This window comes from Schistocerca nitens, chromosome 4 (genome assembly GCF_023898315.1).
Source record: "Schistocerca nitens isolate TAMUIC-IGC-003100 chromosome 4, iqSchNite1.1, whole genome shotgun sequence".
In the NCBI taxonomy this organism is placed as follows: domain Eukaryota; kingdom Metazoa; phylum Arthropoda; class Insecta; order Orthoptera; family Acrididae; genus Schistocerca; species Schistocerca nitens.
This window is the reverse complement of record NC_064617.1, coordinates 972,819,403-972,844,443: the sequence shown is the minus strand read 5'-3', so window position 1 is coordinate 972,844,443 and position 25,041 is coordinate 972,819,403. Positions and strand designations below refer to the sequence as shown.

General features: G+C 45.0%; 1 protein-coding gene and 1 pseudogene across 1 annotated transcript in view; both read right to left on the bottom strand.

Moving 5' to 3' along the window:
• The window catches only part of LOC126253664 (CD151 antigen-like), a 681,749-nt gene that overhangs the window by 221,813 nt on the left and 434,895 nt on the right, over nucleotides 1-25,041 (bottom strand). The gene's annotated exons all lie outside the window — the stretch shown is intronic.
• LOC126253961 (5S ribosomal RNA) lies at nucleotides 16,028-16,145 on the bottom strand (annotated as a pseudogene).

The following is a 25,041-nucleotide window of genomic DNA, read 5'->3' as shown; positions in this document are numbered from 1 at the left end:
TGCAGAGTGAAAATTTCATCCTGGAAACATCCCCCAGGCTGTGGCTACGCCATGTCTCTGCAATATCCTTTCTTCCAGGAGTGCTAGTTCTGCAAGGTTTGCAGGAGAGCTTCTGTAAAGTTTTGAAGGTAGCAGACGAGGTACTGGCAGAATTATGTGGGAATGGGTCGTGAGTCGTGCTTGGGTAGCTCAGTTGGTAGGGCCCTTGCCTGCGAAAGACAAAGGGCTCGAGTTTGAGTCTCGGTCCGGCACGCAGTTTTAATCTGCCAGGAAGTTTAATACCAGCGCACATTCCCCCTGCAGAGCAAAAATTTCATTCTGGCATAAAGCTAGCAGCCTTGTCTATGTAGACACCTACATCGTCATTCATCGGCTTCGCGAGAACAGTTGTAACCTTTCATTTCGTGCCCAATTCTTTGTGCTTGGGATGTTCGCTATTTTTTACTATAGAGTATCCGTAGGACAAGGGGTTTTGTTCATCTTTAAAATGATGGCCAGTGTCCCTGAAATCTTTCTAAATGGATTGCCGTTAAGACCTACGAGGCTGATTTAAGGGTTGGTGGCTCATCCATCACAGCAGGTGTTTTCCAGCAGCTGTTGGAAAGAAACCTCTGAAAACCACAGAAAAAATGGGCTAGTTTGCAGCAAGATAAGTATCTACGCCGACAGTATGACAACCTCGGGAACACCACGAAACTGTCAGCATGGTGACCATTATTGCGGCCTCCTTTGACGTTTGTGAGTAGCCTTTACTCGTGTGTGTGTGTGTGTGTGTGTGTGTGTGTTCTCGTAAATGCAAACTTGGGAATATGAACTTACAATCTAAATATGCTACTGAGCTCAAAGCCACATCACTTACATGAAATTGAAAAGAATCCTATGTGTATGAAAATTGATCTCATTCATAAGCAAATAAATAAGCAAACGAATAATTTCACGCTCAGTAGACTTGGTCAGCGTGAACCGTTTGAAAAAAAAAAAAAAGAAAAAGAAATAAACGTAACTGCATAAAAAACCAAACCAAACTGTAATGTCGACCTTATAAGAATGTAACATCAAAGACACGAAAATTTCTACACTGACATATGGCCCTAGTAAAATAAAGAAACTGACAGAGCCTGCATTGATCAAACCAAACGAAACAATAACGTATTATGAATCTCGCCTGCAAAATGAAGTTGTTGTTGTTGTGGTCTTCAGTCCTGAGACTGGTTTGATGCAGCTCTCCATGCTACTCTATCCTGTGCAAGCTTCTTCATCTCCCAGTACCTACTGCAACCTACATCCTTCTGAATCTGCTTAGTGTATTCATCTCTTGGTCTCCCTCTACGATTTTTACCCTCCACGCTGCCCTCCAATGCTAAATTTGTGATCCCTTGATGCCTCAAAACATGTCCTACCAACCGATCCCTTCTTCTAGTCAAGTTGTGCCACAAACTTCTCTTCTCCCCAATCCTATTCAATACCTCCTCATTCGTTACGTGATCTACCCACCTTATCTTCAGCATTCTTCTGTAGCACCACATTTCGAAAGCTTCTATTCTCTTCTTGTCCAAACTAGTTATCGTCCATGTTTCACTTCCATACATGGCTACACTCCATAGAAATACTTTCAGAAACGACTTCCTGACACCTAAATCTATACTCGATGTTAACAAATTTCTCTTCTTGAGAAACGCTTTCCTTGCCATAGCCAGTCTACATTTTATATCCTCTCTACTTCGACCATCATCGGTTATTTTACTCCCTAAATAGCAAAACTCCTTTACTACTTTAAGTGTCTCATTTCCTAATCTAATTCCCTCAGCATCACCCGACTTAATTTGACTACATTCCATTATCCTCGTTTTGCGTTTGTTGATGCTCATCTTATATCCTCCTTTCAAGACACTGTCCATTCCGTTCAACTGCTCTTCCAAGTCCTTTGCCGTCTCTGACAGAATTACAATGTCATCGGCGAACCTCAAAGTTTTTACTTCTTCTCCATGAATTTTAATACCTACTCCGAATTTTTCTTTTGTTTCCTTTACTGCTTGCTCAATATACAGATTGAATAACATCGGGGAGAGGCTACAACCCTGTCTCACTCCCTTCCCAACCACTGCTTCCCTTTCATATCCGCCGACTCTTATAACTGCCATCTGGTTTCTGTAGAAATTGTAAATAGCCTTTCGCTCCCTGTATTTTACCCCTGCCACCTTCAGAATTTGAAAGAGAGTATTCCAGTCAACATTGTCAAAAGCTTTCTCTAAGTCTACAAATGCTAGAAACGTAGGTTTGCCTTTTCTTAATCTTTCTTCCAAGATAAGTCGTAAGGTCAGTATTGCCTCACGTGTTCCAACATTTCTACGGAATCCAAACTGATCTTCCGCAAAATGAAGTACTGGCAGAAAAAGCAACACAGCAAGATTGCCAACAGCTAAAAAAATACTGCTGAAAACTAACTACAGTTGGTCCAAGGAAATTGCGTTCACAATCTACACACAGAATGCCAATGAAACACATGACTCAACCTTTAAGTTCTGAAATTTCGGTAGAGAAGCAACTTATAAAAAAAAAATGTATAAACTCTAATATGAAAATTCATTTAATCTAATAACTTCCATGGTAAATTAAATTAATTCAGAAGATTAATCAGAATAATTTTCAAAAACTCGAATGTGAGGAGGGTGAAGTGGACCAACAATAGAAGTCTACAAAAATGAAAATAAACTTTTTTCCTCGTCAAATAACATCTTGTTCTTCATTTCAAAACCTTTTTATGTCCGCATGTTATCCAACCTTGTTCGGAGACATCATTCCTCCTCGTAATAAGTCTGCAACTCTCGCAGTTCCAAAAGCGCTTCCACGCATTACGCCGTACCCTCAACGGAACCTCGCCTGCTGCACACCGCAGCCATCCACTACTGACTGTCCGAGATTCTGCGACTCCACGGTGCTGCCATCGCAGACACAGCTACTGTTGCCTAACAACTGCTGCTCTGACAACAATTCTTTACGTGTGTCACCTTCCTTTAAAAACGTTAACACATCCAATAACATCATAAAAAACTTGGCATCTTACACCCTGCAGCAGAAAGACGAATGCTGACAGTGGTGCTTCGAACGAGAACACTGGACAAGGAGTGGCACCTCCCCATCTCTTTGGACGACTCCTGACCCTGTGTACGGCATCAAGACCGACGACAGAGTGTCTTTAGGCTCCCAGGAGAACGAACGTTGCCAGACTGGATTTGCCATCGTCATACGGACTCGGCACGTGGCGTCCTGGTATGGCGTGCCATTGGGCACACAACAGAATCATCTCTGGATCGCTTTGGTGATAAATTGCACTGCAGGCAGTACATGTGCTCTACCTTCGTGGGCTCCGAACGTTACATTTCTACAAAATAACACAAGGCCGTATGTTACCCGTGCTAACTTGACCTACTTGGGTACAGAGATTGTTAGAATGTTGCTGTGGCCAGCAAGTTCGCAGTTTTCTCGCGCATCGGAAAGATCTGGTAGTGGTTTACCGAAACACTGCCGCTCCAGTACTAGGTAGCCGCTAACACTGATTAATTCTGGCTGTTCAAGCAGCTTGGAATGAGGAACTCGTATCTCTCGGTCGAGCTTAGTTCGACTCTGTGACCGCTGATATTGCCAGATGTGGCAGCTCCGTGTGGTAAGTTTCCCGTTCCACTTTCCACCAGATGATCTACAAACTGAATCGCGAATTGTTCCTACTAACATACTGTGTGCGCACAATAAGTGAAATTCCATTATTTATCCTTCCTGATGTTCAAATGGTTCAAAAATGGCTCTGAGCACTATGGGACTTAAATTCTGAGGTCATCAGTCCCCTAGAACATTGAACTACTTAAACGTAACTAACCCAAGGACATCACACACATCCATGCCCGAGGCAGGATTCGAACCTGCGACCGTTGCGGTCGCGCGGTTCCAGACTGTAGCGCCTAGAACCGCTCGGCCACTCCGGCCGGCCTTCCTGATGTCGCAGTATTATGGCTCACAGTGTAGTTACATTGCTACAGGGAATTTGTTAAAGATGAGTTTAACTTATCTCCAGGGTCGAGACGAGGCTGTTTACCTTTATTTAGACTCAAAAATGGCTCTGAGCACTATGGGACTCAACATCTTAGGTCATAAGTCCCCTAGAACTTCGAACTACTTAAACCTAAGGACATCACACACACCCATGCCCGAGGCAGGATTCGAACCTGCGACCGTAGCAGTCCCGCGGTTCCAGACTGTAGCGCCTAGAACCGCACGGCCACTTCGGCCGGCCCGCCACTGGTACATGAGTGGTCAGAACGACGGAATGTCATACCTAACGGTCCGGGTTCGATTCCCGGCTGGGTCGGCGACTTTCTCCGCTCAGGGACGGGTGTTATATTGTCCTTATCATCATCATCATTTCATCCCCATCGACACGCAAGTCGCCGAAGTGGCGTCAACTCGAAAGACTTGCACCAGGCGAACGGTCTACCCGACGGGAGGCCCTAGCCACACGGCATTTTCATTTTTCATCTACAAGATTCCACTTTATTCATCTATACATCCGCTCTAACTCAAAAAACAAAAATGACACACCACGAAGGAATTATGCGGTTGGGACGGAAATTTGTAGATGTGATGTGCGTGGACAGACAAACAAATTAATACAATTGGAGAAAAATTGCATGGTTCATTCAAGAGAAAGAGCTTCACAAATTGAGCATATCAATAACCCACTGGTCCTCCACTGGGCGTTATGCAAGCAGTTATTCGGTTCGGCATTGTTTGACACACTTGTTGGGTGTCGTCCTGAGAGACCTCGTGCCACTTTCTGCCCGGCTGGCAAATCAGATCGTCAAAATCCCGAGCTGGTTGGAGAGCCCTCCCCAAAACGCTCCAAACGTACTCAGTTTGGGGAGTTGCTGGCCAACGTAGGTGTTGGCGAGCAAGAAGACAAAGAAACTCTCGCCGTGTACGCTAGGGCATTGTTGTTGTTGTGGTCTTCAGTCCTGAGACTGGTTTGATGCAGCTCTCCATGCTACTCTATCCTGTGCAAGCTTCTTCATCTCCCAGTACCTACTGCAACCTACATCCTTCTGAATCTGCTTAGTGTATTGATCTCTTGGTCTCCCTCTACGATTTTTACCCTCCACGCTGCCCTCCAATGCTAAATTTGTGATCCCTTGATGCCTCAAAACATGTCCTACCAACCGATCCCTTCTTCTAGTCAAGTTGTGCCACAAACTTCTCTTCTCCCCAATCCTATTCAATACCTCCTCATTAGTTACGTGATCTACCCACCTTATCTTCAGCATTCTTCTGTAGCACCACATTTCAAAAGCTTCTATTCTCTTCTTGTCCAAACTGGTTATTGTCCATGTTTCACTTCCATACATGGCTACACTCCATACAAATACTTTCAGAAACGACTTCCTGACACTTAAATCTATACTCGATGTTAACAAATTTCTCTTCTTCAGAAACGATTTCCTTGCCATTGCCAGTCTACATTTTATATCCTCTCTACTTCGACCATCATCAGTTATTTTACTCCCTAAATAGCAAAACTCCTTTACTACTTTAAGTGTCTCATTTCCTAATCTAATCCCCTCAGCATCACCCGATTTAATTTGACTACATTCCATTATCCTCGTTTTGTTTTTGTTGATGTTCATCTTATATCCTCCTTTCAAGACACTGTCCATTCCGTTCAACTGCTCTTCCAAGTCCTTTGCTGTCTCTGACAGAATTACAATGTCATCGGCGAACCTCAAATTTTTACTTCTTCTCCATGAATTTTAATACCTACTCCGAATTTTTCCTTTGTTTCCTTTACTGCTTGCTCAATATACAGATTGAATAACATCGGGGAGAGGCTACAACCCTGTCTCACTCCTTTCCCAACCACTGCTTCCCTTTCATGCCCCTCGACTCTTATAACTGCCATCTGGTTTCTGTACAAATTGTAAATAGCCTTTCGCTCCCTGTATTTTACCCCTGCCACCTTCAGAATTTGAAAGAGAGTATTCCAGTTAACGTTGTCAAAAGCTTTCTCTAAGTCTACAAATGCTAGAAACGTAGGTTTGCCTTTTCTTAATCTTTCTTCTAAGATAAGTCGTAAGGTTAGTATTGCCTCACGTGTTCCAACATTTCTACGGAATCCAAACTGATCTTCCCCGAGGTCCGCTTCTACCAGTTTTTCCATTCGTCTGTAAACAATTCGCGTTAGTATTTTGCAGCTGTGACTTATTAAACTGATAGTTCGGTAATTTTCACATCTGTCAACACCTGCTTTCTTTGGTATTGGAATTATTATATTCTTCTTGAAGTCTGTGGGTATTTCGCCTGTCTCGTACATCTTGCTGACCAGATGGTAGAGTTTTGTCATGACTGGCTCTCCCTCTCAGTAGTTCTAATGGAATGTTGTCGACTCCCGGGGCCTTGTTTCGACTCAGGTCTTTCAGTGCTCTGTCAAACTCTTCACGCAGTATCGTATCTCCCATTTCATCTTCATCTACATCCTCTTCCATTTCCATAATATTGTCCTCAAGTACATCGCCCTTGTATAAACCCTCTATATACTCCTTCCACCTTTCTGCCTTCCCTTCTTTGCTTAGAACTGGGTTGCCATCTGAGCTCTTGACATTCATACAAGTGGTTCTCTTCTCTCCAAAGGTCTCTTTAATTTTCCTGTAGGCAGTATCTATCTTACCCCTAGTGACACAAGCCTCTACATCGTTACATTTGTCCTCTAGCCATCCCTGCTTAGCCATTTTGCACTTTCTGTCGATCTCATTTTTGAGACGTTTGTATTCCCTTTTGCCTGCTTCATTTACTGCATTTTTATATTTTCTCCTTTCATCAATTAAATTCAATATTTCTTCTGTTACCCAAGGATTTCTATTAGCCCTCGTCTTTTTACCTACTTGATCGTCTGCTGCCTTCACTACTTCATCCCTCAGACCTACCCATTCTTCTTCTACTGTATTTCTTTCCCCCATTCCTGTCAATTGTTCCCTTATGCTCTCCCTGAAACTCTCTACAACCTCTGGTTCTTTCAGTTTATCCAGGTCCCATCTCCTTAAATTCCCACCTTTTTGCAGTTTCTTCAGTTTCAATCTGCAGTTCATAACCAATAGATTGTGGTCAGAATCCACATCTGCCCCTGGAAATGTCTTACAATTTAAAACCTGGTTCCTAAATCTCTGTCTTACCATTATATAATCTATCTGATACCTATTAGTATCTCCAGGATTCTTCCAGGTATACAGCCTTCTTTTATGATTCTTGAACCAAGTGTTAGCTATGATTAAGTTATGCTCTGTGCAAAATTCTACAAGGCGGCTTCCTCTTTCATTTCTTCCCCCCAATCCATATTCACCTACTATGTTTCCTTCTCTTCCTTTTCCTACTGACGAATTCCAGTCACCCATGACTATTAAATTTTCGTCTCCCTTCACTACCTGAATAATTTCTTTTATCTCGTCATACATTTCATCAATTTCTTCATCATCTGCAGAGCTAGTTGGCATATAAACTTGTACTACTGTAGTAGGCATGGGCTTTGTGTCTATCTTGGCCTCAATAATGCATTCACTATGCTGTTTGTAGTAGCTAACCCGCACTCCTATTTTTTTATTCATTATTAAACCTACTCCTGCATTACCCCTATTTGATTTTGTATTTATAACCCTGTAATCACCTGACCAAAAGTCTTGTTCCTCCTGCCACCGAACTTCATTAATTCCCACTATATCTAACTTTAACCTATCCATTTCCCTTTTTAAATTTTGTAGCCTACCTGCCCGATTAAGGGATCTGACATTCCACGCTCCGATCCGTAGAATGCCAGTTTTCTTTCTCCTGATAACGACGTCCTCTTGAGTAGTCCCCGCCCGGAGATCCGAATGGGGGACTATTTTACCTCCGGAATATTTTACCCAAGAGGACGCCATCATCATTTAATCATACAGTAAAGCTGCATGTCCTCGGGGAAAATTACGGCTGTAGTTTCCCCTTGCTTTCAGCCGTTCGCAGTACCAGCACAGCAAGGCCGTTTTGGTTAATGTTACAAGGCCAGATCAGTCAATCATCCAGACTGCTGAAATATATGCCCAGGATGGCTTGCCATGCAGGGCGACAAAACGGGGTGTAGAATATCAGCGACGTACCGCTGTATTGTAAGGGTGCCGCGTATGACAACCAAAGGGGTCCTGGTACGAAATGAGATGGCACCCCAGATCATTACTCCTGATTGTTCGACCGTATGGCGGGCGAGAGCCTGGTTGGCATCCCAGCACTGTCCAGCGCGTCTCCAGACAAGTCTTCGGCCTGGAGTCTCATTGACTGGAGTAGGGCTGTCCCACTTTTAACTCAACTCGTTAAACTTCGGTTACACGATAAATCAGTCTAATCTAAAAGCCGTAAATTCAACTAGATACCTAGGTATTACAATTAGGAACAACTTAAATTGGAAAGAGCACATAGAAAATGTTGTGGTGAAGGCTAACGAAAGACTGCGTTTTATTGGCAGGACACTTAGAAAATGTAACAGACCTACTTGTCCGTCCTCTTTTAGAATACTGCTGCACGGTGTGGGATCCTTACCAGATAGGACTGACGGAGTACGAGGGTTGTTTTTTAAGTAAGGGCCGTTCGCGCGTATAGTCCCGTAGTTCGCGCGGACGCCGCAACCAGCCACCGCGCCACTTGCGGGCATCCTTCCCATTCACACTGATGCGAGTTGCAGCTGTGTAGATGACGTGTACGCATCGTTGTGCTACTTTATAATGTTTACGATTACTGAATCGCCCGCCGCGTGTGAGATACGGTCAGTGATACGTTTTTTGACCGCGAGAAGCCTATCAGCTGCAGAAATTCATCGTCAGTTAACAGAAGTTTATGGCTCGAATGCAATGAGTGAAGGTAAAGTGCGTCAATGGGTTAGAGAGTTTAAAAATGGCCGTCAAAACGTCCATGACGAAGAACGCTCAGGCCGGCCCTCTGTGATCACTGATGATTTAGTGGCTGCAGTCGAAACAAAGATTCGTGAGGACAGAAGATTCACAATTTCCACTGTTTCTTTGGAATTTCCACAAGTTTCGAGATCGGTTTTGTACAAAATTGTGTCTGAAAACCTAAACTTTAAGAAACTGTGTTCTCGGTGGGCACCCACACTCCTCACAAAAATGGTTCAAATGGCTCTGAGCACTATGGGACTCAACTGCTGAGGTCATTAGTCCCCTAGAACTTAGAACTAGTTAAACCTAACTAACCTAAGGACATCACAAACATCCATGCCCGAGGCAGGATTCGAACCTGCGACCGTAGCGGTCTTGCGGTTCCAGACTGCAGCGCCTTTAACCGCACGGCCACTTCGGCCGGCCACTCCTCACAGAGGACCACAAAGGGAAGAGATTTGCCACTTCATTGGACTTTTTGATTCGTTACGAGGAAGAAGGGGATGACATGATGAGTCAAATTGTCACTGGAGATGAAACATGGGTATCCCATATCACTCCCGAAAGCAAGCGACAATCGATGGAATGGCGACACACAACCTCACCCGTCAAGGTCAAAGCCAAACAGACGCTGTCAAAGCGCAAGATTATGGCAACTGTGTTCTGGGACCGACGCGGTGTTTTGCTAGTGGACTTTATGCCACGAGGAACGACAATCAACTCAGATGCCTACTGTGCAACTCTAAAGAAGCTCCGCAGAGCAATCCAAAACAAAAGGCGCGGCATGCTGACAAAAGGAGTTTTGCTCCTGCACGATAACGCTAGGCCTCACACCTCTCAAAAGACTCGGGATTTGATTGATTCTTTTGGCTGGGAAGTTTTGGACCGTGCACCATACAGCCCCGACCTTGCTCCTAGCGATTTTCACCTTTTCCGGTACTTGAAACACCATCTTGGCGGGCAGCGCCTCAATGACGACGATGAAGTGAAAGCGGCCGTGAACTCTTGGCCGTCGGAGCAGGCGGCCGAATTCTTTGAAGAGGGAATTAAAAACTTAGTTGTACGGTATGACAAGTGCTTAAATAAACAAGGCAACTATGTAGAAAAATAGGTAAAAGTGTGTAGAATCAGAAAATAAAGGTTTTTCTTACAAAAGTATTTGTATCTTTTTTAAAAAATAAAAACGGCCCTTACTTAAAAAACAACCCTCGTACATCGAAAAAGTTCAAAGAAGGGCAGCACGTTTTGTATTATCGAATAATATGGGAGAGAGTGGCACTGAAATGATCCAGGATGTCGGCTGGATATCATTAGAGCAAAGGCGCTTTTCGTTGGCGCGGAATCTTCTCACGAAATTCCAATCACCAAGTTTCTCCTCCGAATGTGAAAACATTTTATTGACACCGAACTACATAGGGAGGAACGATCACCACGATAAAATAAGGGAAATCAGAGCTCGTACGGAAAGATATAGGTGTTCATTCTTTCCGCGCGCTATACGAGATTGGAATAACAGAGAATTGTGAAGGTGGTTCGATGAACTCTCTGTCTGCCAGGCACTTGAATGTCATTTGCAGACTACTCATGTAGATGTAGAACCCTGAAAACCAACGGACACACAAGAATTTCTAGTGCTTGTCTTCGTGCTTGTCAAAACCTACCTTGGACAGCAAGGTCGCTGTATCTCTCCCCAATTGAGGACATTTCGAGCATTATCGGCAGGGCTCACCAACTAACTTTGGATTTTGCCAACCTAACGCGCCATTTGGATAAAATTGGGCATGATATCTCTCAGGACACCCGAAAACTCTATCAATCAATCACAAGGGAAATACCTGCTTGCTTAAGGGTCAGAGGTGGGCCCATGCGTTATTCACATGTTCAATGTGTGAAGCTCTTTATAATCACGCATTTTTTTTTAAATGTAATAATTTGTCTGTCTGTACATATACATCACATCTACTGACTTCCGTCCAGTTCAGATAATTCCTTAATGATGCGACGATGTTTTCTTGTTTTAGGGTTGTTATAAACCGAAGCCCCCGGCGGGATTTTCTGTCTGTATGTTACGGCTTGCCCGCATCTCGTGGTCGTGCGGTAGCGTTCTCGTTTCCCACGCCCGGGTTCCCGGGTTCGATTCCCGGCGGGGTCAGGGATTTTCTCTGCCTCGTGATGGCTGGGTGTTGTGTGCTGTCCTTAGGTTAGTTAGGTTTAAGTAGTTCTAAGTTCTAGGGGACTTATGACCACAGCAGTTGAGTCCCATAGTGCTCAGAGCCATTTTTTTTGTTACGGCTTATCCCAGGAACTAATGTGGGTATTTTGATATGGTTTATAGTAATAGCTGCCGATCGCCGTGGCCGAGGGGTTCTAGGCGCTTCAGTCCGGAATGAATTTCATATATCAGAAATATATTAAGTTATTTAATGAATAATACATTCAAGTAGCAATGAACTATATTCCATTTCAACTAACAAGTTACAAACATAAATGTATTCCTCATGTGAAGCTAACATCCATGTATTCCATGTATTAAGTGCACAGTCAGCATTTAATCTGTATAATCTGTGTAAACATACATTAGCGCAAACAATTTCAGATGAGAATAGCTCGAGATTGTACCGAGACCTCATCTGAAATAGAAATAGGCCATTACTAACCAACGTGCTACTTAGGCTGTATTACTCATCCAAACACAGCATATCACTACCTTCCATATATTACAAATTATTGTTAACCACGCTCATTGTGTTACATTTTCTTTTTGTTTATTTTTCTTTGACATTTGCATTGTATAAATTATATTCTCATCAAGTAGGTAGTAACAAATTACATGGAACCATTTTAACAATTGTCAAGCATTCAATTCCCTGTAACCTCAGAGAAATCTTTATATGTTATGTTGTTTATATTATTTCAAAAAGCATTAACAACTGTATACTAATAAGACTGTAACAATTAGAAGTCTTTGCTGTTACATTCAGAAGCGTCCGACCCACCTTACATTTCAAGGCGGTGGATTACTCTGTAGTGTTAATGAAAATAAATGAAAATAAATTTAAAAAAATTCCGGAACCGCGCTGCTGCTACGGTCGCAGTTCGAATCCTGCCTCGGGCATGGATGTTTGTTATGTCCTTAGGTTAGTTCGGTTTAAGTAGTTCTAAGTCTAGGGGACTGATGACCTCAGATGTTAAGTCCAATAGTGCTCAGAGCCATTTTAACCATTTTTTTTGACTTTGCGGAAATAAAATATTGGTTTAAACAGCTGAAAAAGTTCTTCAGCTGTGTTGGACATTTTCCAGTTTACCATGTAGGTGAATGAACACACTATCGCTAAAACAAAGGGCACTACGAGCTCCACTAGAAATCAGCATAATGCAAAGAGTAACGGAGCTCAGATTTGAACTTGTCATATGCTGACGCGAAACCAGAGGATGAACAGAGACCTCTAGACGAGAAAGTTGTGCTGGATACTTTGCGCCTCTTCAGGTACATAACAGCCGAGTCTCGACTCCCCTCTGTTCCAATCAACAGTGTTCGCCTGCAACCGTGTTGTTGGCACACACGCTCCGGTTCACCTGTACAGACACGGGGTGTGGCTAGAAAAAAACCGGACTAGTACTGGTGAAACAATAAAACGAATGCAATAAGGCTGAAAGTCGCGTGGCCTGTCACGTGACTCTCGCTCCGCCTACTGCTCGAGTTTCATCTGCCTCCTGCACTCAGTCTGCCCGTGGCGTCTGTTTTAAGTAGTTGACGTTTTGTCTGTGCGTCGGAAAATGTTGAGTGTACAGAAAGAACAGCGTGTTAACATCAAATTTTGTTTCAAACTAGGAAAATCTGCATGTGAAACGTTTGTAATGTTACAACAAGTGTACGGCGATGATTGTTTATCGCGAACACAAGTGTTTGACTGGTTTAAACGATTTAAAGATGGCCGCGAAGACACCAGTGATGACACTCGCACTGGCAGACCATTGTCAGCAAAAACTGATGCAAACATTGAAAAAAGCGGTAAACTTGTTCGACAAGATCGCCGTTTAACAATCAGAGCAGTGTCTGAGTTAACACGAGTTGACAAGGAAAGTGTCGAACAAGTTTACCGATTTTTTTCAATGTTTGCATGTTTTTGCTGACAATGATCTGCCAGTGCGAGTGTCATCACTGGTGTCTTCGCGGCCATCTTTAAATCGTTTAAACCACTCAAACACTTGTGTTCGCGATAAACAATCATCGCCGTACACTTGTTGTAACATTACAAACGTTTCACTTGCAGATTTTCCTAGTTTGAAACAAAATTTGATGTTAACACGCTGTTCTTTCTGTACACTCAACATTTTCCGACGCACAGACAAAACGTCAACTACTTAAAGCAGACGCCACGGGCAGACTGAGTGCAGGAGGCAGATGAAACTCGAGCAGTAGGCGGAGCGAGAGTCACGTGACAGGCCACGCGACTTTCAGCCTTATTGCATTCGTTTTATTGTTTCACCAGTACTAGTCCGGTTTTTTTGTAGCCACACCTCGTATACCTCACAGGGATACCGGAACGCTCGCAAAGAGAGAGAGAGAGAGAGAGAGAGAGAGAGAGAAACAGACAGAGTGAGAGAGAGAGAGAGAGCGAGAGATAGAGAGAAGTAGGGAGGGAGAGAGAGAGAGAGAGAGAGAGAGAGAGAGAGAGAGAGAGAGCGAGAGAGAGGGGGGGAGGAGGGGAGGTGGGCGATGGAGGGGAGGGCGCCAGCCTTTTTGGCGCCGCGCGAGACGCCGTTCTGCGGTCCGCACGTTTTTTTCGTCCTTTGCGCAGCGCCGCATGTCGCTCTCGCCTTGCGGGAAACAGAAGGGGCCAAACAAAGTGCGATAAGGCGGCGCATTCATTAGCACAGTTAGCGGCCGCGGTCGGCTTTACGAGCCCGCGCGCCGCCGTTCGTTAGCGACCGCTTTATGAGGCCGCTACACGCCGGTTCGGCCGCAGACCGTGTAAAGGCTCCCAGCCTGTTCCGCCCTGTGGTTGTAGGGCCACGTACCTTACCCAGACGTTTCCACAGACAATGTCGTTCTGAAACCGAGGCTGCCTTCGATACCGTGCCGCGGACCGGTTGGTTGGAAAAGATAATATTGCCCAGGACTCGCGCACTGAGAGTTCCGTATGCATATGTAAGTCTATCCGTCCCGGGAATCGATAATTTCGACGATTTTGCCTGTTATCGACATTGATACAAGGCAACATATCGGTCGCAGGGATTCCAAACCTATAGACAATGTTTCAAGAAAATGGCTCTAAGCACTATGGGACTTAACATCTGAGGTCATCAGTCCCCTAGACTTACAACTACTTAAACCTAACTAACCTAAGGACATCACACACAACCATGCCCGAGGCAGGATTCGAACCTGCGACCGTAGCAGCAGCGCGGTTCCAGACTGAAGACAATGTTTTAATTTCGAGCCAGAAGTCGCATATGAGATGATAAAAGAAATACATTTTTCGTTTGTTACAATTATATACCTCAACAATTTCAGATTTTTTCCGTTCGCTTGTACAGTGAAACTTCGTTTCTTCCCAAATTTCACGATTCTAGATCAACAAAAAGTACCCTATTTTGATGGGATTGAATTAAATGTCCGTATCTCTTGAGTGAATTGACTTAGAAACTTAATACTTTCACATCGCCAAGGTACCACAGACCTCAGTATATGACATAAATTTGACGTCGGTACGTCAAACTGTTCCGGAGGAAAAGGGTCTCAAACGGACAGACAGATGGATAAAAAATGACAACTATTTCGTCATGCTATATAATTACAGATTAAGAATTTTCGTAATTTTCCTTTAATTGTACTGTGAAACCTTGCTTCTTGCCAAATTGCATGATTCTAGGTTAACGAGAAGTACCTTATAGGTTTTGGTGAGTGAGTTTGCGATTATCAAAATATGTGACATAAATGGTCTATATCTTTTGATTGCATTTACTTAGAATCTTACATTTATTACACCGCAAAGAGACTATACAACTTAGTGTGCGACATACATTTCAACTTAATGCGTCCACCCGTTCCTGAGAGAAGGGATCCTAACAGACTGACGGATGGAGAAAACGAGAGATAAGAAATGACAAAAAAAATGTTTTCTTATCTTTGGGTGATTAGAAATTAACAGTTTTCGGATTTTTTCCTTTGATGGTTCTGTAAATACTCTCTTCTTCCCAAATTTCGTGGTACCAGATCGAAGTCAAGTGCCCTTCAGGTTTTCATGATTCAGTTTTCGAGTATCAAAAAATGGTTCAAATGGCTCTGAGCACTATGGGACTTAACATCTGAGGTCATCAGTCCCCTAGAACTTAGAACTACTTAAACCTAACTAACCTAAGGACATCACACACATCCATGCCCGAGGCAGGATTCGAACCTGCGACCGTAGCAGTTCCGCGGTTCCCGACTGAAGCGCCTAGAACCGCTCGACCACAGCGGCCGGCGAGTATCAAAAGGTGTGACATTAATGAGCGTACCTTTTCAACGAAAAGCTTAATATTTTTACACTGCCAAGGGACCAATAGACATTAGTATGTGACATAAATTTGAACATGAGCCGTAAACTGTTCCAGATAAAAAGGACAGACAGACGCACAGACGGATACAAAAGGGTAAAAAAATATTTTTTCATATTATATACTTACAAATTAAGACTTTTAGAATTTTTCCTTTCCTTGTACTGTGAAACCTTACTTCCTGTCAAATTTCATGATTCTAGGTCAACGGGAAATACCTTACAGGTTTTATTATCAAAATATGACATAAATGGTCGATATGTGTTGATTGCGTTCACTTAGAAACGCGCATTTATTAAACCGCAGAGGGACTATCGAGCTTAATACACTCCGTCATCAGGCCACAAGTGGCCCACTGGGACCATCCGACCGCCGTGTCATCCTCAGCTGAGGATGCCGATAGGAGAGGCGTGTGGTCAGCACGCCGCTCTCCCGGTCGTTACGAAGATTTTCTTTGACCGGAGCCGCTACTATTCGGTCGAGTAGCTCCTCAATTGGCATCACGAGGCTGAGTGCACTCCGAAAAATGGCAACAGCGCATGGCAGCCCGAATGGTCACCCATCCAAGTGCCAGCCACGCCCGACAGCGCTTAATTTTGGTGATCTGACGGGAACCGGTGTATCCACTGCGGTAGGGCCGTTGCCCCATAGAGCTTAGTACGTGACATAAATTTCAACTTCATACTTCTGTCCATTCCTGAGAGTAGGGTTATTAAGAGACTGATGGACGAACTGGAAGACAGACAGATGACAAATGAGGAAAAAGTTTCCTGTGTTTTATACTTACAAATCAACAATTTCGGGGTTTAGTTCTTTTGTGACCACTTGCTTCTTGCCAAATTTCATGGTTCTAGATCAACGACAAGTATCTTACAGGCTTTGATGAGAGACTTTTCGAGTATCAAAATATGTGACATAAATGGCCAAATCTTTTGATTGCTTTGACTTGCGAGCTTAAAATTTTTACATAGCCAAAGTACCATGCACCTTTATATGTGACACAAATTTCCTCATTCCTGAGAAAAAGGGTTCTTAACAAAGGAGACAGACAGCGAAGAAAACGATCCTATAAGGGTACCGTTGAGGCAGGGAACGCTAAAAATTATCTGTAAGCGCTGGTATAACGTGTGAGGGTACTGGTGTGTAGTATCTGTAAGTGGTTGTTCTTTGGAGGGCGACAATGCCCAGTGGCGCAGAGAGTCGCGAGCAGAGGCAGTTGTTGAGAGGCTGTGGAAGGTGTAGGCAGCGTGAGCCAGAGGCGGTTGCGTAGCGATGTATTTATTTCTATGTTTAATAGTAGTGGCACACAGTTTGAATAATAGTGTCTTTATATTTGTGCAGTGTGATAAAGGAAATAAATTAAATTTTACCAGTTCTTAATGCGTCTCCATCAGTTAGTACCACATCACTGCATTTAGCAATGAACGAAGTCTCGATATACATGGTCAATTACAACAAAAGGATTGTAACATAATAAGCAATTAATTAACCCATATAATCTCCAAGGAGAAAAGAGCTTATAAACGGACCAAGGAACAAAGCGATTCACGTGACGAAACATTTTAATCTCGGTAACATAGTTGAGATAAAAATTCACGATGCTATTTATTTCCACTTTGAGCAGCTTTGGAGGAACGCATGGTGTCGACTGGTCGCCGTGTCGTCCTCCGCCATGTGGATTATGTGGAGGCGCAGTTGTGTCAGCACTCTGCTCTCGGCTGTGCACACCTTCGAGACGCCTGTCCTCATTCAAGTAGTTCCTGGTTGGTACCCCTAAAATGAGTGGACCCAGTTCCTGTCCTAGTACCTGCGCCTCCAGCATACCAACCAGACGCACTGATCACTCAGATCTGAAATACACTCCTGGAAATTGAAATAAGAACACCGTGAATTCATTGTCCCAGGAAGGGGAAACTTTATTGACACATTCCTGGGGTCAGATACATCACATGATCACACTGACAGAACCACAGGCACATAGACACAGGCAACAGAGCATGCACAATGTCGGCACTAGTACAGTGTATATCCACCTTTCGCAGCAATGCAGGCTGCTATTCTCCCATGGAGACGATCGTAGAGATGCTGGATGTAGTCCTGTGGAACGGCTTGCCATGCCATTTCCACCTGGCGCCTCAGTTGGACCAGCGTTCGTGCTGGACGTGCAGACCGCGTGAGACGACGCTTCATCCAGTCCCAAACATGCTCAATGGGGGACACATCCGGAGATCTTGCTGGCCAGGGTAGTTGACCTACACCTTCTAGAGCACGTTGGGTGGCACGGGATACATGCGGACGTGCATTGTCCTGTTGGAACAGCAAGTTCCCTTGCCGGTCTAGGAATGGTAGAACGATGGGTTCGATGACGGTTTGGATGTACCGTGCACTATTCAGTGTCCCCTCGACGATCACCAGTGGTGTACGGCCAGTGTAGGAGATCGCTCCCCACACCATGATGCCGAGTGTTGGCCCTGTGTGCCTCGGTCGTATGCAGTCCTGATTGTGGCGCTCACCTGCACGGCGCCAAACACGCATACGACCATCATTGGCACCAAGGCAGAAGCGACTCTCATCGCTGAAGACGACACGTCTCCATTCGTCCCTCCATTCACGCCTGTCGCGACACCACTGGAGGCGGGCTGCACGATGTTGGGGCGTGAGCGGAAGACGGCCTAACGGTGTGCGGGACCGTAGCCCAGCTTCATGGAGACGGTTGCGAATGGTCCTCGCCGGTACCCCAGGAGCAACAGTGTCCCTAATTTGCTGGGAAGTGGCGGTGCGGTCCCCTACGGCACTGCGTAGGATCCTACGGTCTCGGCGTGCATCCGTGCGTCGCTGCGGTCCGGTCCCAGGTCGACGGGCACGTGCACCTTCCGCCGACCACTGGCGACAACATCGATGTACTGTGGAGACCTCACGCCCCACGTGTTGAGCAATTCGGCGGTACGTCCACCCGGCCTCCCGCATGCCCACTATACGCCCTCGCTCAAAGTCCGTCAACTGCACATACGGTTCACGTCCACGCTGTCGCGGCATGCTACCAGTGTTAAAGACTGCGATGGAGCTCCGTATGCCACGGCAAACTGGCTGACACTGACGGCGGCGGTGCACAAATGCTGCGCAGCTAGCGCCATTCGACGGCCAACACCGCGGTTCCTGGTGTGTCCGCTGTGCCGTGCGTGTGATCATTGCTTGTACAGCCCTCTCGCAGTGTCCGGAGCAAGTATGGTGTGTCTGACACACCGGTGTCAATGTGTTCTTTTTTCCATTTCCAGGAGTGTACATTCCAAGACAAACACAGAAGAACATTAGGACGCACCACAAAGTAATTTTCTCGATGGGAAAGAAATGGTTATATGTGATGAACATATACAAACGATTGGTTACAATTTCAGAAAAATTCGATAATTTATTGCAGAGAAAGAGTTTCACCAATTGAGCAAGTCAGTAATGGTCTGCCTCTGGCCCTCATGCAAGCAGTTATTCTGCTTGGTATTGACTGATGGAGTTGTTGCATGTCCTCTTGAGCGATGTCTTGTCAAATTTGTCCAACCGCGTTAGATCGTCAAAATCCCGAGCTGGTGGAGGGTCCTGCCCGTAATGCTTCAAACAGGGGAGAGATCCGGCGACTTTGCTGGCGCCGGCCGGAGTGGCCGAGCGGTTCTAGGCGCTTCAGTCTGGAACCGCAGGTTCGAATCCTGCCTCGGGCATGGATGTGTGTGATGTCCTTAGGTTACTTAGGTTTAAGTAGCTCTAAGTTCTAGGGGACTGATGACCTCAGCAGTTAAGTCCCACAGTGCTCAGAGCCATTTGAACCATTTTGAACTTTGCCGGCGAATAGGATTGGCGACGACGAAGACAGGCAGTAGAAATTCTTGCCGTGGGCGGGCGGGCATTATCTTGCTGGAATGTAAGCACAGGATGACTTGCCATGAAGAACAACAAAAGGGGCGTAGAATGTCGCCGACGTACCGCTGTGCTGTAAGGGTGGCGCGGACGACAACAAAAGCGTCCATCTATGAAAAGAAATGCCACCCCAGACCATCATTCCCGGTTATCAGGCCGTAAGGCGCACGAAGTCATGTTGGTATCCCACCGCTGTCGAGCGTGCCCAGACAAGCCTTCGCCGGGAATCGCATTGTGTAGAATTATCTTCACTGATGACTCCCGCTTAGAACTTGTAATGAAACTGGTTCTCTACTTTCTAAAAAAAAAGCCGTTTTAAATAATAAAACATGACCTATACATGAAATCTGACTACCCCTGTTAGTCATAAACGAAAAATAAAAAAAAAAAATTGGCATAGTCTTTGTCAGAACGTGCGGAACCTTATGTGGGGCCAATAAGACGTCAATTTTAATCTAAATGTGGTATGCCAATGTTTATGTAACAAAAAAAAATAAATTAGGTAATTCAGTACAATTATTATATAGATGCGATAAATCACTTTAACGGGGGCCAAATGAACAATTGAAGTCAATATAATTCCAGTAAACCTGCAAAAGTAAAAAAAAAAAAAATTAATGTAGGGGTCCACATACACATAGCGCATCTGATAGATGGCCACGAAATACGTAATTTTGTTTTGAAGCTGACAGCCAATGAGAAAATAGGTGCAAAAACAATATTGGTCAGTTTAGAAGCAGTAATGGCGAACAGGATCAGCTGCTAATATACGTAATTTTATGATAGCTAATTCTACTCAACAAACAATAAAATATGTACTTCCTCCAAAAGAAGTTACAAACATTAAAATAAAATTATGATGAGCAGCTAAATGTCTCAGAAGAATTTTGAAAGAAAATTATTAATTGAACTTTAATTTGGCGGGTTTTCAACACTGTGAACAAGACGAAATAATAGAAAGAATATTTATTGGAACTAAACAAAATTGAACCTTGATATTGCGACAGTATTTTTAAAATAGATCATTTAAATGCAATTGTCTTTAGTTTTGAAATAAGAGAGAGAGTAATAATTTTCTTTTAATGTCTTAACTGTTGCTGCAGGCAGTGCGATGACGTCAGCGGTGGTCCGCGCGGACGATGTGTGAAGTTAATCCTGGTTCGTGGCCTAAAGACAATGATGAATCCTCCTGTTTCATTAATACTCCAGTTACGGCGGTGGTCCACGTCTCCGTTGTAGTCGAATCAGCTGGCAGCACTGGCGCGTAATAACAATAGTTCCAGTATGTGTGCTATCGTTACGCGCGCGACGTTTTATTATTAAAAGTATATTAATCATGCGGTGCGGGTATGTCGGAATTATGCAATGTCTTTAGTATTTACGATATACAGCCGGTTAATGCTAATACTTCGCACAGTTCTTTCACCGTGTTGCCACAGGAAAACAGTCACATGTGCTTGTCACTATAACAGTCCGTTAAACATCAGTTCAATTTACGTCGTCGTCTTTAAGACAGTTTGGATGATATAATAAATGTTTCTTGATCAAATCACAGCACTCTTCTTTTACTTAACATTTTGGTTTGTTCCACTTTCACGCAATTCTAAGAGTGTCTCCACACGACAATGGTGTCTGGTTCACGGCTAACTGTCACAAGTTCACACAGTATGTAAAATCGTCACCGCAAACACTCGATATACTTTTAAGGTTTTACTGTTCACTTAATAATGCACGATCTCCTATTAACACGGCGGACGCACTGTAATTAATTGTTCCTCCGCGTATCACCGTCTTTCACGCCGAACCTTGCAACGTTTCTCCACTCGCGAACCGGCCACGATACGACAACTCGCACGCTCTCTATCGATAGTCGTTCGCTCTCTCTCTGAGACAGTACTTCTCCTAGCCTAACCAAACATTTACAAAGCATATAACACCAGAACATTCATATTCGTACAATATAAAAAATAAAACAGTAGCAAAATGAATGAAGAAACAATGTGACGTATTAACGAATAAAGAATAGTTGAAATAAATGATACATACGTACTATTACAAGGTAATGCGCAAAAGAAAAAAAAATGTTATCGACTCTCGGGGAAAGAAATGTCTTTACCAACTGATCCCGATGATCAGCGAAGAGACGCCCCACACAACGGTCGGAGACCGACCTGACTGTCGCCTGACGTCCAGGCATGATTCATGGTCTGGGGTGCCTTTTCTTTTCATAGCACGACCCCTTATGTGGTCATCCTCGGCAACCTTCCAGCACGGTGTAGGTCGACGGTGTTCTACGCCCTGTTTTGTTTCACTTCACGGCAAGCCATCCTGAGCTTATATTCCAGCAATGTAATGCCCGCCCGCACACGGCAAGAATTTCTGTTGCTTGTCTTCGTGTTTGCCAACGAGGTCGGTGGATCTCTTCCCAACTGAGAAGGTTTGGAGCAAGAACGGGCAGTGCCCTCCAACTGTCTCGACATTTTGACGATCTAACACGCGAATTGGGCAGAATTTGGCACGATGTCCCTCAGGACGACATCCAACAACTCTATTGATGAATGCCATGCCGAGTAACCGCCGGCATGAGTGCCAGAGGTGGACCAACGCGTTGTTCACTTGGTCAACCTGTGAAGCTCTTTCTCTAGAGTAAATTATCTCATTTTTTCTGAAATGGTGATCATTTATTTGTCTGTACATGCCCACCACATATGAGTCATATCTCCTAAACTATTTCTCGTACAATGATATACACTCCTGGAAATGGAAAAAAGAACACATTGACACCGGTGTGTCAGACCCACCATACTTGCTCCGGACACTGCGAGAGGGCTGTACAAGCAATGATCACACGCACGGCACAGCGGACACACCAGGAACCGCGGTGTTGGCCGTCGAATGGCGCTAGCTGTGCAGCATTTGTGCACCGCCGCCGTCAGTGTCAGCCAGTTTGCCGTGGCATACGGAGCTCCATCGCAGTCTTTAACACTGGTAGCATGCCGCGACAGCGTGAACCGTATGTGCAGTTGACGGACTTTGAGCGAGGGCGTATAGTGGGCATGCGGGAGGCCGGGTGGACGTACCGCCGAATTGCTCAACACGTGGGGCGTGAGGTCTCCACAGTACATCGATGTTGTCGCCAGTGGTCGGCGGAAGGTGCACGTGCCCGTCGACCTGGGACCGGACCGCAGCGACGCACGGATGCACGCCGAGACCGTAGGATCCTACGCAGTGCCGTAGGGGACCGCACCGCCACTTCCCAGCAAACTAGGGACACTGTTGCTCCTGGGGTATCGGCGAGGACCATTCGCAACCGTCTCCATGAAGCTGGGCTACGGTCCCGCACACCGTTAGGCCGTCTTCCGCTCACGCCCCAACATCGTGCAGCCCGCCTCCAGTGGTGTCGCGACAGGCGTGAATGGAGGGACGAATGGAGACGTGTCGTCTTCAGCGATGAGAGTCGCTTCTGCCTTGGTGCCAATGATGGTCATATGCGTGTTTGGCGCCGTGCAGGTGAGCGCCACAATCAGGACTGCATACGACCGAGGCACACAGGGCCAACACCCGGCATCATGGTGTGGGGAGCGATCTCCTACACTGGCCGTACACCACCGGTGATCGTCGAGGGGACACTGAATAGTGCACGGTACATCCAAACCGTCATCGAACCCATCGTTCTACCATTCCTAGACCGGCAAGGGAACTTGCTGTTCCAACAGGACAATGCACGTCCGCATGTATCCCGTGCCACCCAACGTGCTCTAGAAGGTGTAAGTCAACTACCCTGGCCAGCAAGATCTCCGGATCTGTCCCCCATTGAGCATGTTTGGGACTGGATGAAGCGTCGTCTCACGCGGTCTGCACGTCCAGCACGAACGCTGGTCCAACTGAGGCGCCAGGTGGAAATGGCATGGCAAGCCGTTCCACAGGACTACATCCAGCATCTCTACGATCGTCTCCATGGGAGAATAGCAGCCTGCATTGCTGCGAAAGGTGGATATACACTGTACTAGTGCCGACATTGTGCATGCTCTGTTGCCTGTGTCTATGTGCCTGTGGTTCTGTCAGTGTGATCATGTGATGTATCTGACCCCAGGAATGTGTCAATAAAGTTTCCCCTTCCTGGGAAAATGAATTCACGGTATTCTTATTTCAATTTCCAGGAGTGTATTTGTGTAGGTACATTCAGTGGCATACCGCATGTCTGCCAAATACGTTGCGAATCGAGTGAACAGCAAAGAAGAGATACATTTAAGCGTCACGCACAATGCGTCAGTTTTTCAAGCGTCTCAATGGTTATGATGTCATTTCTCACACAGCGATTGTTGCCCGACAGTAAGGGGTGTGTGCACCAAGTTTGAGTGAAATCGGTCCATAAGTTTAGAAAGAGTGTGGAAGATACACACATATATACATTTTGATAATATATATGGCGAAATTTAATCCTTTTACCGTGTTGAACTGTTAGCTTCCCAATGGGACGTCGTGTCGAAATGGTGCTGGAGTTCGCCAGTTATGGGTTCTGTTGGTCTATCTCTCACTTACGACTTCAACATCGAACGCTAGACGAGCGACTGCAATGCTCGTTATGCATTAATTTAAAGAAATTTATCGAAATCTCCGAAGCATGGAAACCTGTTTCTCAACGGAAATACCGTCATAATGAGACAACAAATTAGATACGCAAGTAACTAACTACATTTATTATTTATCGGTCGCCTATTTAGGATTAGTCGTGGGTCGAACTGGTTGCACTGAACAGTATCACTTTATTGTGAACAAAGTTCTCATGAACCAAAAAAATTAATTAATAAACAGTTGCTGTCACGAGAATAATCAGTTCTTTCAACATTAACGGCAAACAGTGGCACACTAGAAATATATTTGTACCTTGCTGTACCCCTAACACAATGAAGTGCGCTTCAAGTCTAATTGGAAGACTGCGTGGAAAGCAGTCGAGTGCAAGATTCGCGAAATAAGACAAGTGATCGAGCAACCTAAGTTGCGCTGCAGATCCTTAAAATTGTGAGCTGCTCAGCTAACGGACAGTGCTAATTGCGAACGTTACATAGAACTCAACGAACATGCATCCCAACGCAGTCGTCAGCACCGAATGGCTGAGATGGCGGCCGAGAATAGCTGTTATCGATATCAGAACGGGTCCAGACGGTCTCTCCACGGCAAGTCCCAAAACGAAATCGTTGTGTCCTCTTAAGTCTTTAACTCAGGAAAAATCCAATGTGGAGGGGAGGGTCTCCAGGCATTGCAGCCGATACCAGCGAGTATTTCGCTTTCTTCTCCAGAATACTTGGGAACCCTGCACAGATTTACCGTTCTTGGGTCACTGAATGCATTTTCTACATCTACATCTACACGATTACTCTGCAATTCACACTTAAGTGCCTGGCAGTGGGTTCATCGAACCATTTTCGTACTACTTCTCTACCATTGCACTCTCGAATGGCGCGTGGGAAAAATGAACACCTAAATCTTTCCGTTCGAGCCCTGATTTCTTTTATTTTATTATGATGGTCACTTCTGCCTACGTAGGGGGGTATCAACAAAATATTTTCGCATTCGGAAGAGAAAGTTGGTGATCGAAATTTCGTAAATAGATCTCGCCGCAAAGAAAACCGCC